Consider the following 16593-nt stretch of genomic DNA (forward strand, 5'->3'; position numbering starts at 1 on the left):
CAAGTTAGCGGCTAACAACAAACAAGATGGAGGCTAACAAGCTAGCGAGATGGCGGCTAACAAGCTAGCGGCTAATAACAAACAAGATGGCGGCTAATACGAACAAAATGGCGGCAGACTACAACTAAGATGGCAGCAGACTACAACCAGGATGGTAGCAAACTACAACTAAAATGGCAGCACACTACAACCACGATGGCAGCAGACTACAACTAAAATGGTGAATGACTACACAAGGTGGAACCAGCACACAAAATGAACAACCACATAAAGGATGATTCAGCAAACAAATCAGCATCATTCCAAGATGACGCCAAGGACGGACGCCCTGGTGTTTTGGTGCACTCTGTTTTGTCTGTATTTGTGTAAATATTGTGTGTCCGCATGCTCTTACACCAGAGAAGAGCTCATGAACATCAGATGCTCCACACCCGTTGACTTATCTCCAGTTTTTTGGCATCTGCTGCGGATTTAATCCGCATTTTAGTCAAAAAAGTGAGGCGCCGACGCAGAGGAAAGCGAGCAGGTACACTCGTGCGCCTCCGCAGACGTGGAACGCGCACACCGTTACCTGGGATCTTTCTCTCTAACGCATGCTCACTCTGTAACAAAATGGATGAGCTGGCACTGCTGATGAGAAATAATAGGGACTTTTCTTCATCTTGTGTTTTGTGCTTCACGGAGACGTGGCTTTGTGAACAGATACCGGACTGCGAGCTGCAGCTGGAGGGATTCCAACTTCTCCGAGTGAATCGTCACAAGGAACTTTCCGGCAAAACTAAAGGTGGAGGTGTCTGTTTTTACATCAACAGCGGCTGGTATACCGATGTGACTGTGATCTCCCAGCACTGTTCTCCTGCTCTGGATTACTTGTTCATACACTGTAAGCCGTTTTACTCTCCGCGTGAGTTTGCTTCATTCATTCTGGCCGCTGTTTACATCCCGCCGAGTGCGGACGTGCACGAAGCTCAGCACGTACTCGCAGATCAGGTACTGTGTGTGGAGCAAACATACCCAGACTCCTTAATTATTGTCCTTGGTGACTTAAATAAAGGAAATCTGAGCCAAGATTACCCAAATACAATCAGCTGATCAAATGCCCGACCAGAGAGGAGAACACACTGGATCATTGTTACACCGCAATAAGCGGAGCATATCATGCAGTGCCCCGCGCCGCTCTTGGTCTATCTGACCACGTCATAGTTCACCTGATCCCCACATACAGACAGAGGCTGAAGCTCACCAAACCTGTGATGAGCACATCTAAAAGGTGGACCAGTCAGGCTGTGGAGGAGCTTCGTTTCTGTTTGGATTCAATGGACTGGGACGTGTTTAGGGCTGCTGCGGAGAGTTTTGATGAGTATACAGATACTGTAACCTCATATATCAAGTATTGTGAGGACAGTATTGTGCCAACACACACCAGGGTGAGTTATAACAATGACAAACCCTGGTTCACAGCTAAACTCAGACAGCTGAGGCTAGAGAAGGAGTCTGCTTTCAGGAGTGGGGATAGAGGCAGCTACAAAGAGGCCAAGTACAGGTTTAGCAAGGAGGTGAGAAGCGCTAAATTACTGTACTCTGAGAAAATTCAACAGTAATTCTCAGCTAATGACTCGGCCTCTGTGTGGAAAGGGCTTAGGCAAATCACCAACTATAAGCCCAAAGCCCCCCACTCTACTGATGACCTGCGACTGGCCAACAGTCTGAACGAGTTCTACTGTCGCTTTGATGGACTATCTGCCAAGGCTCCTGGACCAGACGGTGTGTCCCCCTCCACCCTGAGACACTGTGCGGACGAGCTGACTCCAGTGTTCACAGACATTTTCAACACCTCTCTGGAGTCATGCCATGTGCCAGTCTGCTTCAAAGCCTCCACCATAGTTCCAGTCCCCAAGAAGTCGAGGATCACTGGACTTAATGACTACAGACCTGTGGCAGTGACATCTGTAGTCATGAAGTCATTTGAGCGCCTGGTTCTGTCCCACCTTAAGTCCATCACAACCCCCCTCCTGGACCCCCCGCAGTTTGCCTACAGAGCCAACAGGTGTGTAGACGATGCAGTCAACCTGACTCTACACTTCATCCTGTGGCATCTGGACTCCCCGGGAACCTATGTTAGGATCTTGTTTGTGGACTTCAGCTCTGCCTTCAATATGATCCGCCCAGCTCTCCTCCAGGACAAGCTGTCCCTGCTGAACGTGCCTGACCCCATCTGCCGGTGGATCACTGACTTCCTGACAGACAGGAAAAAGCATGTGAGGCTGGGGGAGAATGTCTCGGACACCCGCACCATCAGCACTGGTACCCCCCAGGGCTGTGTACTTTCCCCTCTGCTCTTCTCCATCTACACCAACTGCTGCACCTCCGGCCACCAGTCTGTCAAGCTGATTAAGTTTGCAGACGACACCACTCTCATCGGTCTCATCTCAGACGGGGATGAGTCCGCCTACAGGAGGGAGGTGGACGGTCTGGTGTCCTGGTGCGGCAACAACCACCCGGAGCTGAATGCCCAGAAGACAGTGGAGATGATCATTGACTTTCGGAAAGTGCCAGCTCCATCGCTCCCCTCACCCTGACAGACACTTATTTTATTTTGTGTTACTTTATTCTATTTTATTTTTATTTTATTCTTCAATTATATGTTACTTGTTACATTCTATGTATGCACCAATCACCAAGACAAATTCCTAGTAATGTGAAACCTCTTCACTTACATGGCAATAAAGTCTTTTCTCATTCTCATTCTGATTCTGATTACATATCCACAGAGGAGAACAATGGGCGAAAGCCTTTGGGCGCCATGTACCCCTTTGTTACGGTTCGTGATTGCGTGTCCGGGCTTTCGCCTCACTGTTCAGAAAGAGGAGTGTGAGGAAGATAGAAAGAATTAGAAGAACAAGAAACACACCCAAATAGAAAAATAATCCACTCCAATTCTTTGGAAACCCGTGTATCACCACACAATAGCGGAGTCAGTAAACCAGAGTTTATCTGAAGTGGAAGTGGATGATCGGTAACCCGAAATCAATCAATGCAGCACTTACAAGTTACAAAACGTTTGTAAACAACTCTATTTTACACTATCTCTGCCCAGACATAAGCCTCTTACTTTGCGTTGCTCCGATCCTTCGGAGTTGGAAAGTTAATAGTCCGCTTGAACGTTCGCAGCGTTGTCCTCCACGGGATGCTGGCAATCCGTGTCTCAGGTGATGCGGAGTATTGATTCCTTGGCGGCAGTGGGGAAAATCACCAGTGAATAAAACAAACTTTGTTTCGCTTTAACAAAGTCGGCATGCGCGGTCCTCGTTCGCGTGCGATCAGCTGACTGTAGCGATCCACATCGGAGGAAAAAAAGAAAAAGAAACGAAACACACTGCAGTCTATTTCTCGGCCTGCGAGAGACTGTGACCTAGGATTTGAAATAATGATACTCAAACGTTTGAGGAGTTGCTCCCTTTTGGCGAACAAGTTGCAGAAAACTTCACAGCTCTCCACTGTCCTTGTGCACGGGAAAAAGCAGCAAGTGAGGGTCGCAGTGAGCTTTTATTACCTGAGTGACGTCACCTTAGATTCCGAGTTCGAACTCAGGAATTTATGACTAGGTGTATGTCATGGGTGGGGGTCTCTAACGGTTAGTCACTCTAACTCAGGCTTTATGGGTTACATGTAGGCCTCTCTATTGTTCTCATCAACACATGGCTAGAGGTCCCAACAACCATCTTCCGGTTTTGGTCCAAGAGGCGGACACCCTCTCTACATTTAAGAGTAGACTAAAAACTTTCCTGTTTGATAAAGCTTATAGTTAGGGCTGGCCTAGCCTGGCCTCTAGTTATGCTGCTATAGTCTTAGACTACTGGGGGCCCTCCCATGACGCACTGAGCTCTTTCTTCCTCTCCCTCTCCTTCTGCACACATCTATGTCCCATTAATGCATATTAGTAACTCAACTTCTTCCCTGGAGTCCTTGTGCTTTCTTGTCCCACAGATTCCTATCGATCATGGTTGAACCTCCTGCTGCGGTCCTGCTGTCGTCCTGCTCGAAACCTACTGCGATTACTACTGTTTAGTCATAATCTGATTTAATTCTGTTATGACTCTGTACAGCTACTACCATTATTATTGCTACTACTATTGTTATCAAATCACCATAATACCTTCTGTATACTTCATTGTTATTATCATTATCTACATTTCCGATACTTCTGGTATTATTACTGCTGCTATGCATCTCTGGTTGTGTGCTCCTTCTCTTACACCCCACCCCCTCTCCCTCGCTCCCTCTCTCTCTCTCTCTGTCCCCCCCTCTCTCAATCCAACCGGTCAAGGCAGATGGCCGCCCATCTTGAGCCAGGGTCTGCTCCGAGGTTTCTGCCTTCTAATCTTTTCCTCACCACTGTCGCCAAGTGCTTGCTCAAGGGGAATGTTGGGCTCTCTGTATTACAATTTTTTTTTATAAAGAGTTTGGTCTAGAAGTTTCATGAAATAACTTTTGTTGTGAATTGGCGCAATATAAATACACTGAATTGAAAATTGAATTGAGTTGAATGATCTGAACCTATTCTTCAACAGGTTTGATCAGACATCTAACCCTTCCCCAGCCCAGTCATCCCTGCTGCAGCCCCCTTGTCAACACACACCCTGTATTTTCCCTCTCCATCACCCCCACCCCCACTCACACAGCACTCACAGCCAGCCACCACTGCCTCCACCTTTACTGAGCAAGTGAGGGAAGACCTTGGGAAGATCAAGGCGAAAAAAAACTGCAGGTCGAGATGACATCAGTTCCAGGCTCCTCAAGTCCTGCGCAGACCAACTCTGTGGGATTGTGAAGCATGTCTTCAACCTGAGCCTGAAGCTGGGGAGAGTTCCACAACTGTGGAAAACATCCTGCGTGGTGCTGGTGCCAAAGATGCCACACCCAAAGGACCTCAACAGCTACAGGCCAGTGGCGCTGACATTGCACCTGATGAAGACACTGGAACGGCTGGTCCTAGTCCATCTCCGCCCTCTGGTGGGACCATCCATGGATCCGCTGCAGTTCGCTTATCAGCCTGGCATAAAGGTGGATGATGCCGTCATCTTCCTCCTTCACAGAGCTCTCTCCCACCTCGAGAAGCCTGGAAGCACTGTGAGGATTACATTCTTTGACCTCTCCAGTGCTTTCAACACCATCCAGCCTCTACTTCTGAGGGACAAGCTGGAGCTGTCAGGAATGGATCATCATCTCACATCCTGGATTATGGATTATGTCACCAACTGCCCACAGTATGTGAGGACTAAAGACTGTGCCTCAGACATGGTAGTCTGCAGCACAGGGGCTCCACAGGGAACAGTCTTGGCTCCTTTTCTGTTCACCCTGTACACTGCAGACTTCAGGCACAGTTCTGCACATTGTCACCTGCAGAAGTGCAGGTGGTAGGTGGGAGGAGGATGATTGTAAAGCTATCATCACTGATGGACAATGTCTCCCACCCACCATAGGTACTTCCTTCCTGCTGATTGTTTAACAACCAGCACTGCCCCCAGTAGATCACACACACACACACACATACACACTTAAGGACTCATTCACTTGTAGTGATAATAATAATGTGCAATAACTAATGTGTAATAACTTTTTTTTTACTGTTCCACTGTGCAGTTTATTTATTAGCCACATGCAACTGCTGGTTTCTTTCTCTTGTACATAGTGTTTATATTTTATATTATATTACTATTCTCTCCTTACTTAGGTAAATTGTTTGTAAGTTGTTATTACCGATGCCTAGCTCTGTTTTTTTCACTATCCACTTGCTGCTGTAACAAGGTGAATTTCCCCATTGTGGGACAATAAAGGAAATCTTATCTCTTTTCTTTGAGTTACCTGGCTGACAGACAGACAAAAGATGGGGCTGTGTCAGGATTGGTCGGCGTCGGTGACGCAGAGAAAGGCTGAACCCCGATGCAGAGTCTAAGGAGCAGGCAGGCAGACAGGCAGGTCCAAGCAATAGTCTTTAATTAATAATAACAAAAAACCAACTCAAAAAGCACACTCTTACCGTGGCAGAAGAACTACAAAAAACTGTGGTTAAATCTCCAAGCAAATACAAGGCATGGCAAGGCAAAACTAAACAAACGTTCCTGGCATGACATGGAGAAAACGCAGACGTACTGACAAAGGTGACTGGGAAGACAAGGACTAAATAGACATGATAACGAGACACAGGTGACACACATCAGAAAGCAATCAGGAAAACCAAAAGCAAAGTTACAAGAAAACAGGACACACAGGGGAAGTGACGCTTTTCAAAATAAAAGCGGACATGACAAAAACCTTGAACATAATACATGGAAACACATGACAAGACAAATTCAAGATGAAAGATGAAAGATAAAGATGAAAGTGACATATTTTGTCATTGGAGGGAACTCACTCCAACGAAATTCGTGCTCTGCATTTAACCCACCCAAGTGACGTGCACACACACACAGCAAACCCGGGGCAGTGGGCGACCGCGTGCAGCGCCCGGGGAGCAGTGGGGGTTAGGTACCTTGCTCAAGGGTACCTCAGCCATGGACACTGGTACGGGGAATCGAACCAGCGATCCACCGGTTACGGGTCCGACACCTTAACCGCTGATCCACGACTGTCCACCCAAGAAATGGCATTTCGTTGTCGGCAGGATTCAATTCAGTTCAGTTCAATTCAGTTTATTTATATAGCGCCAATTCACAACAAAAGTTATCTCATGACACTTTCCAATTTGAGCAGGTCTAGATCAAACTCTTTAATTAAATTGTAAATAGAGAGAGCCCAACATTCCCCCTTGAGCAAGCACTTGGCGACAGTGGCGAGGAAAAACTGCCTTTTAGAAGGCAGAAATCTCGGAGCAGACCCCGGCTCAAGATGGGCGGCCATCTCCCTTGACCGGTTGGGTTGAGAGAGAGAGAGAGAGAGAGAAACATGAAACATGAAACATGGCACATGGACTGAAAATCAAAAGACAAAGCATAACCAAAAACCAGGCATGCGACGCATGACTTTATGCTGAAGGTCCTCTGACAAACCATACTGATGAAAGGAACTGTATGCACGGTTGAAGGAGTTACATGGGTAGTGGATTAAGGCAGCGGACAAAACGGTGCAGAAACTTGATGATAATCTTGGAGCAATACTTGAGGATGCTTTCTCCTGAGTTGCAGGTCTGGATAAAAGAGCACAATCCAAGTTCCGCTGCTTAAGCTGCTAAGCTGGCGGATGTGTTTGTGGCTGCATGGAGAAAAAGGCAGCCATGGAGCTACACTTCATGGGAAAAGATGGATAGCCACAAGTCAGCTCCTCAGTACCATCAAAGATCAACAATAGTTGTGAGTAAGTCTCCCCGGCGGGAGAACCAGTTGCCCTATATGCCTGAAAAGTCCCTTGCTAAAAAAGCTCATTTGTTATCTATGTGGAATGGAAGGCCATACAAAACCTCAAAAATGCACAAAAATGTGCCCCCAAAATTCATCCAAGGTCACCCAAGTGTGTTTTGTACCATGGAGTGTGGAAACTGAGGTCAAATTTGACTCATGTGCTAAGATGACTTCAGTTGAGATCAATGGTAAAACCCTAAAAGCGCTCTTGGACTCAGGCAGCGACCAGACGCTGGTGCACAGGCCTTTTGTACCACCAAATGTTATCAGCCATAATGACACTATCCCTGTTTGCTGCATACATGGAAATGAAAAACCTTATCCAACAGCAGACATGTACAAGTACACTTACATCAAGGTAAAACATGGCAGTAACTAGAGCTCAAGCTGCGAAGTTGGAGGAGCCCTCCCAGACACTCAGTACCCTGCCTTTCTACGATGCGGACCTGGAGACAGCACCCGGGAAGTCTCGTAAGTCACGCCGACAGAAACAGGCAAGAAAAATTTCACCATACTGTAACAGTAACAGTACTGTTGTAATATCTTCTAGTCCTGAGCCTGAATTGCACTTAGGTTTCCAAATCCCAAGCAATGTAATTGAAATGCAACAAAGTGACCCTACACTGGCACCTCTTTTGAGCTAAGGATAACAGACAAGTAGTGGACCCAGTCTTCTGTAGCAGTGAGGCCTTCTTCCTGAAAGGTGGTATCCTTTATCGTCAGCAGGGATCAGACCTGCAATTGGTTGTTCCTACTGCAGCTAGCGGAACTGTGTTGACCCTGGGGCACTGTTCCTTGGGCTAGCCATTTTGGGAAGCACAGAGCTTTTGGCTTACATTAAAAACCACTTCCATTGGCCTGGCTTGCATAAATATGTAGCCCAGTTTTGCAAAAGTGCCAGAAGACATCCACCAAGATTCCCTCCAGAGCCCCACTCCAGCTCCTACCAATTATCAGTACCCCATTTGAACGATTGGGAATGGACATTGTTGGCCCTGTGGAGAGGAGTAAAGCTGGCAACCGTTACATGCTTGTAATCAGACTATGTCACAAAATACGCTGAAGTGTTCCCTTTGAAGTCCATAAAGTCAAAATCAGTAGCTTTTTGCCTTGTGCAGTTTTTTCAAGGATTGGCTTTCCTCGTTAGATCCTCACAGACTGTGGTACTAATTTCATGTCCACTTTGTTAAAACAGGTTTAACAACTGCTGGGTATTAGGAGCTTGAGGTCAACTCCATACCATCCTCAAATGGACAGCCTCACTGAACGCTTCAACCAGACTCTAAAACAAATGTTACAGAAATTTGTGAATGACACTGGCTGTGACAGGGATTAATGGCTACCCTACCTCCTCTTCGCATCTAGAGAAGTACCCCAAGCCTCAACTGGTTTCTCTCCCTTTGACTTGCTGTTTGGTCATGAAGTAAGGGACCCCTTCTCTTTAATGAGGGAGATTTGGGAGGGAGATCAGGCAGGGAGGGGGGCTTTTAATGTCATCTCCTATGTTGTGCAAATGTGAGACCGACTGGAAAGGATAAGTGAGCTTGCCCAATCCAACATGGCAGAGGCCCAGCAGCATCAAAAGGCCTGGAATGATTGGTCAGCTTGGCAGAGGTCCTTCAACCCTGGCCAAAAACTGCTCATACTCCTCCCTAGTGATGAAAGCTGCTGGCAAGATGGCAAGGGCCCTTTGAGATCCAGCAGCATAAAATGGAACCAACCACCTACCAAGTGTCCACCGCAGGTCAGTAGGGTGCTGCATGTGAACCTACTTAAGAAGTAACTGGAGAGACCTGATAAGAAAGGAGAGGTGTTGCTGATCAAGAGGGTTCCAGAGGATGAAGAGGTGGGGGAGCAGTACTTGCCTGCAGCTGCCTCCCTGAAGAAAAGAAACTCCAGGTGAGGACTTTATGTAACTCTGCAATATTCCAGGAAAATCCTGGAAAAACAAGCCTGGCTGAACATGACATTGTGCTAAAAGAAGGTGCCTCTGTGACACGCTTAAGTTACCAACGTACCGAATACATCTGCTGACTGTGCTGAAGAAGGTGATTAATCTAATGCTCTCTGTGGAGATTGCTGAACCGACAAAGAGTGAGTGGTGCAACCCAGTTGTCTTATTTCCAAAGAAGGATGGCAGCATATGATTTTGTATTGACTTCAGGTGTCTAAATGTAGTCTCACGATTTGATTCATTTCCTATATCTCGAATTGATGACCTGATTGAGCGCCTGGAAGAGGCCAAGTTAAGGGCTATTGGCAGGTACCACTCACTCAACGCTCCAGAGAGCTAACAGCCTTCCAGATACCATGGGGGTTGTTTCAGTTCACTTTCCTGCCCTTTGGACTGAACAGTGCCCCAGCAACCTTCCAGAGACTGATGGATCAGCTACTGTGTGATCTGTCAGATTTTACTGCAGCCTATCTTGATGACTTTTGTCATTTACAGCACCACCTGGGAGGGGCACCTTGTACATCCAGATGTCCCAATCAGGTCCAGTGGACGAAGGTGGCAGAGGTAGCCTTTCAAGACATCCAACAGTCACTGAGTAAGAGCCCAGTCTTATACAGTCCAGATTTTCAAAAACAATTCATCCTTCAAACTGATGCTTCGTAGAGGGGTCTATGGCTGTTCTAGCCATCAAGTGGGCCCTAGACTCCTTCAAATGCTGCCTCTTGGGACGAGAATTTACATTGGAGACGGACCACAAGGCTCTCCAGTGGCTTGAGAGGACGAGGCCATAAATGGCAGTATCACCAGATGGTATCTGGCGATGCAGCCATTCTATTTCATTATCCACCAAATCCCTGGAAAGGACAACTGCACTGCAGATTACCTCTCTCTCCCAGCGAGAGCTTCGAAGGTGGGGAAGTGTTTGATAGCTGTGCCCACAGCCACACAAGAGGTTGAAGAATTCACACACTCACAAACACTATTACCACATGTTCAGTTACTTTGAGTTGCAGTCACTTAAATTACATACAACACACATAGCTGTTTTGTTAAAAATTGGTTTATTAGCACTTTGACAATACTGTTTTCTGGATGGAGTGCACAGATTTAGTTTACATTGTTTGTCAATTTGCTATTCGTTATTAATTCATTTCTGAGTTACCTGGCTGCTGCATGACAAGAAAAGACAAGACAACTTTATTTGTATAGCCCATATTTACAAGCAGTTTGTCTCAAAGGGCTTTACATAACATCATAGCAACATCCTCTGCCCTTCGAACCTCACATCGACTAAGGAAAAGTTCCCAGAAAAACCTTTAACAGGAAAAAATGGGAGAAACCTCAGGGTGAGCAACAGAGGTGGGATCCCTGACTCAGGACGGGCAGACGTGCAATGGATGTTATACAGGCAGGAAAGCAGTTAACAACATGAGAACAACATTACTAAAAAGACAAATAAAACAAAATCTCAACCCATAAAAATTTAAATTTTCATGTCATTCATCTGTTCAGTTTCACTTTCCATACCACCTCAATATGATTTTAACATTTCACAAGAGTGAAATTATAATAATGAAATTATAATGAAATGCTGTATCATTCGTGTACTGTTCATGTTCTGTCGAAAACCACTATCCTATCAATTCAATTCAATTCAATTCATTTCAATTCATTTATATAGCACTGTTACATGCAGGCAAGTTTGTGTGTGTCTCTTGTGTTCCACAGGTGTCAGCTGTGAGAGTGGATCCACCTGTGCCGCCGGGCTGTCCTGTTGATTGGTTGATTGGAGCTTAAATCTAGCCAATCATCATTCAGGGACCTTGACATATATAAGCCAGCACACACTGCTCTCTCTCTCGCTCCCTCTCTCTCTGGACATTGGTCTGTATTTTGTCAATCTGCAAACGTAAAGGTATGTGGTGGGAGATTTTGGTGAACTAAGTGAGTTCGGGGTACCCCATACATTTGTGCAGCACGTAGTGGGTTTTGTTAATACACACTAGGATTATTGGTTGGTGTCACCTGCTGTATTTAATTTATTTAAGCCTTTTTTTTTAGATCAGAGCTAGTTAGGCCTTTTGTTTGTTCTTTTGTTCCTAGCAGTAGAGCGTAGTCAGGCCTAGTTTTTTGTACTGTTTTTTGATTATTTTGGCACAACCACTCATTTCCAATTCTCCCCCACATTTGTCTAGGTTTAATTCCTGTTGTCTCTGTATTCAGTTTATGATAGAAATAAAAGCATCTTATTTTTCTCCACCACATGTACCTCCTTAAATTGTTTGGTTGTGGTGTTACAGCTTTCAGTATTCCCCTAGACTCCATCTCAATGGGCGCGTAACAAGCAAGCGTATACAATCAAGATCGCCTCCAAACGCTCCACTCCACTGCAGAGAGGAGGAGAAACCCACATTAAATACACAAGAGAGGGGAAGGATAATGAGACACAGGTAAATCTAAGGAAGGTGGGGCAGACAATCAGAAGTGGAAGGAAAAACACAGGGGCAGGAAGTGAAGTGATCTGAAACAGGAAGAGAGGTAAGTTTTCACAATAAAACAGGAAACATTAAAAATGAAAGAAAGAAAAACAAAAAGATATGAGCTTAGGAATGACAAGATGTTTCATAATGAGCCCATCTTGGTTCAGGAGGATTTTCCATGGCAGCACATACTGAATCATGTAGTTGTCCTTTTTCTTTTTCCTTTTTCCTTTCCTTTCCTTTTTTTGTTTTTTTTTTGTTTTTTTTGCTGTGAGAAAAGAGTCACTGTTGTCATTTCCAATGACCATGACCATGACATATGCAGTCCCCAGTAGTGAAAAGCACATTTGGCTCTGGGTGTATAAATCAGAATGAAAACATGGCTGTGTCATTTCAGTGCTAACTTTCCACTTTTATGAGGCTTCTTACATGTACATCAGAGGGACAGAGTAAGACCTATAGCCCCTTCTATGCACATATGTATCCCATGCTAGAGAATCAGTCAAGTCAAATCTGCAATCTGCAATCTGGTTACATAAGTTACAAAATATTCCTTCATTTTTTTTATACCGCTTATCTGTCACGGTCGTGGGGAGCTGGAGCCTATTCCAGCTAACTATGGGCGAAAAGTGGGGTATCTATATCTATATCGATATACATATATAGCACTGTCGCCTCATAGCAAGAGGGTCCCAGGTTCGAATCCCGGTCTGGGCCCTTCTATGTGGAGTTTGCATGTTCTCCCTGTGCCTGCGTGGGTTTTCTCCGGGTACTCCGGCTTCCTCCCACAATACCAAAAACATGCACATTAGGTTAATTGGCTACTCTAAATTGCCCCTAGGTGTGAGTGTGAGAGTGTGTGGTTGTTTGTCTTTGTGTGTTGTCCCTGCGATTGACTGGCGACCAGTCCAGGGTGTACCCCGCCTCTCGCCCGTAGTCAGCTGGGATAGGCTCCAGCTCCGCCGCGACCCTGATGGATAAGCGGTATAGAAAATGGATGGATGGATATACATATATATCAATATCAATATAGATCTATTATATAATTGAGAGGGAAAAGGAATGATCAAAATGGAGAAACGGAGGATAGACAGATGTTCAGGACAGTTACAAATACCTTGGGATCCCACAGACAAATGGAAACCAGGGGGCCACAAGGAAGTCAGCTGAAATCAAATACCTACACATAGTGAGGCAGGTCCTGAGAAGTTGGCCAAAGGAGAAGATAGAGGTGACTGATATCAAGACAAGGAAGCTCTTCACGATGCACTGAGGGTTTCATCCTAAGTCCATCACCCTCAGACTGGACACTATGCAAAATGAGGGAGGCTGAGGACTAAGTGTCAGAGCCACTGCTCAGGAAGAAACAACAAAAATCCAGGAATACATCAGGAAGATGACCCCTGGAGATGAACAGTGTGAACCTCAGGCAGCAGAAACCTGGCAATAATGAGGAGGAAGAGGACGAACCATCATGCAGCGACAAGCCCTTACATGGCATTGCCACTGACAGATAGAAGTGTCTGATATCAAGAAATCCTACCAATGGCTGGAAAAGACTGGATTGAAGGACAGCGCAGAAGTGCTAATCATGACAGCATAAGAACAGGCATTCAATAGAAGATCAACAGAGGATGGGGTCTACCACACCAGACAGGACCCCAGGTGCAGGCTGTGCAGCAGGGTGTTAGATGCAGGCAGGAACAGCGTATATAGAAGAACATAACCACATGGCTGGCATAGTATACAGGAACATCTGCACTGAGTATGGGCTGGAAGTCCCACAGTCAGAATGGAAGACACCTCCCAAGGTGGTTGAAAATGACCAAGCTAAGATCCTGTGGGACTTCTAGATCCAGACTGACAAAATGGTGGTGGCAAACCCGCCAGACATTGTGGTGGTCGACAAACAACAGAAGAAGGAAGTGGTGATGGATGTAGTAATCCCAAGTGACAGCAGCATCAAGAAGTCAAGTCAAGTCAAGCCAAGTCAACTTTATTTGTATAGCCCTTTTTCACAAGTTTGTCTCAAAGGGCTTAACATAACATCAGCAACATCCTCTGCCCTTCGACCCTCACATCGACTAAGGAAAAACTCCTAGAAAAACCTTTAACATGAAAAATTGGAAGAAACCTCAGGGTGAGCAACAGAGGAGGGATCCCTCACCCAGGACGGGCAGACGTGCAATGGATGTTGTACAGGCAAGAAAACAGTTAACAACATGAGAACGACATAACTAAAAAGACAAGTAAAACAAAATCTCAACTGTTTAGTTTCACTTTTGCTACCACCTCAATATGATTTTAACATTTCACAAGACTGAAATTATAATAATGAAATTATAATGAACTGCTGTAACATTCATGCATTTTTTATGTGCTGTTGAAAATCACTATCCTATCAGTTCAATTTCGGCCCGTAGGGAGAACCACTCAATTACTGCGTTTAAATCAGTACAGTCTGTTGTACTGGTACATGGTGCTGAGGGGAGCTGTGATGGGATTGCATCTCTAAATCTGTCTACACTATCTTCAGAGAGGCATCTGGTATAGTAGACCTTTTTGTTGTGTGCTGTAAAGTCTGTTAGAGTTAGTTCAAAAATTACAAGTGAATGGTCTGAAAGGAGAGGGTTTTGAGGGACAACTAACAGATTCTTAGTTTCTAGGCCGCAGGTGAGAACCAGATCAAGTGTGTGATTGTGGCAGTGTGTTGGTTCATTTACTGTCTGAAGGAAACCTATTGAATCTAACAGTGAGCTAAAGGCTGTCTTAAGACTGTCAGAGTCAACATCCATATGAATGTTAAAGTCACCAACTATAATGACTTTATCTGTACTGAGCACTAAACTAGATAAGAAGTCAGAAAACTCAGACAGGAACTCTGAGTAGGCAGCAGCAGGTGGGCGATACACAACAACCAATAAAACTGGCTTTTCTGACTTCCAGTTTTGGTGAGACAGGCTGAGAGTGAGACTCTCAAATGAGCTATATGTGGCGGCGCGAGGGGCGCGACCTCCGCGTGCTAGAGAAAAAGGGGCTATGGAAATCGACACCAGTTGCCAGACAACGCCACCCTGGGAGTTTCACCCAGGGAATTCTTTCCAGGGGACTAACTCCCCAAGGATAGGTAATACAATCAGGTTCGTCCACAGCTGAGGCAGAGACCGTAGCTCGTAAAATTAATAATTTTATTTACAATAAAATTAAAGGAACCAGACACTGAAAATACATGAAGTCAAAAAAAGAAAACACAAACCTGTCAATCAAACACAAAAAAAAAACCAATCAGGGCTGAACCTCCTGGGCTTGATCCAGGCAATAATAATAAAAAAACAAGAAAACCCCTGGAACACCACACGTGAAGCAAACCAAAACTGGGACAACAAAATCCACCCGACGTGCAAAACACAAAAAAAGGGACACCGCCACCAGGACCATCCACCACCGTAGGTTCAGCACCTGAATGGGGGAAACCACAAAAATCAACAGGTTATAAAAAGAAAAACAAACAACCACTAACCAAGAAAACAAAACAAACGAAAAGAAAAAAACGAAACTATAGACACATACACACACACCAGAATAATCTCCCGCTACTCACTCGTCGCCATACACACACACGCACACAGTAGTGCACGCAAACATATACATATGAATGTATATCGGCTACACCGCAGGGAGAAGCTCCAACCAGCCGAACGGCCAGCCAGAGGCCAAGCCGGCTGCAGTGGGACGGCGCACGCCCGGGGCGAAGCAATCGAGCCCAAGGCGAGACAAGCAGTTAATCCCGCTGACGGCACGCCGTATCCAGCGCAAAGCGGAAGCGGGCAATCTCTGTCACCAACGACAATCTCCGGTATGAGGCAGAGCAGTTAGTCGCTGTTACAGCCAACGATCTCCGGTATGAGGCAGAGCAATTAGTTGCTGTTACAGCCAACGATCTCCGGTATGAGGCAAAGCTGTTAGCCGCGGTTGCAGCCAACAATCCCCGGCAAAGCAGCAGTGGTTTCCCTCGCTGATCGGCCGACACTGCGCAGCAGCTGGATTATACTTCCCCCTACAATCGTAATCATAATCATACAGCATAAACAACTCAGAAGTGGCTGGAGGAGGGACCAAAGCGCTAGCTTACATACCAATCAGGCAGTCCTGGACGACACAGCGTGGAGGAGAGGAATAAACGCCGCACAGAAACGACCTGCAAACAAATGCACAAGTTGCCACAAGTACAACGCCAAATAGGAGGACACCAGAGAACAACACACCTACCCGCAGCGAGCAATCAGTGGAGCATAGTGCACCCCCAATGGCCTCTACCACCACGCCAGGACGGAACTGGGGGAATGCCAGGAAGTGCTACGACCCAGCCTCTGACAAGCCAAAAAAGGGAGACAGGTGCTCTCTACCCGCTTTTAAGCAGTCTCCTCCCACAATGATTGGCCAAAATCCCAACCCAGCTGAAACTGATCGGACCACCGATTGCGTCCTGCCACATATAGATAGATTTAGGTTTGGGGTTAATGTGAAGACTGGAATGGTGGATTGCTGCCACCCCTCCTCCTCGGCCTGTGCCTCGAGGAAGCAGAAGAGAAGTGTGTAAGACAGTGACTCTGTTTCCTGGCCAAACTGGAAGAGTGACTCTAGCAGATTCCTGTCAGGTTTTGAGTGTTTCTGATATTTTTCTGCTTCCTCTTCTCTCTTTGCCTTTCTGTGTGTGGTTATTGTTTGGATGTGTGCTGTTCCTGGAGTCAGTCAGGAGCTG

At 45.9% G+C, this 16593-nt stretch overlaps 1 long non-coding RNA gene across 1 annotated transcript; it reads right to left on the minus strand.

The window, feature by feature from the left end:
- Window positions 1–15292: 15292 nt before the first annotated feature.
- On the minus strand, window positions 15293–16146 carry LOC124070887. Its single transcript, XR_006845251.1, has 3 exons — window positions 16101–16146; window positions 15968–16029; window positions 15293–15888 (listed from the first exon to the last, which is right to left on the minus strand). It is a non-coding gene; the product is annotated as an uncharacterized LOC124070887 (long non-coding RNA).
- Window positions 16147–16593: the final 447 nt, after the last annotated feature.

This window comes from Scatophagus argus, chromosome 14 (assembly GCF_020382885.2).
Source record: "Scatophagus argus isolate fScaArg1 chromosome 14, fScaArg1.pri, whole genome shotgun sequence".
NCBI lineage: Eukaryota > Metazoa > Chordata > Actinopteri > Scatophagidae > Scatophagus > Scatophagus argus.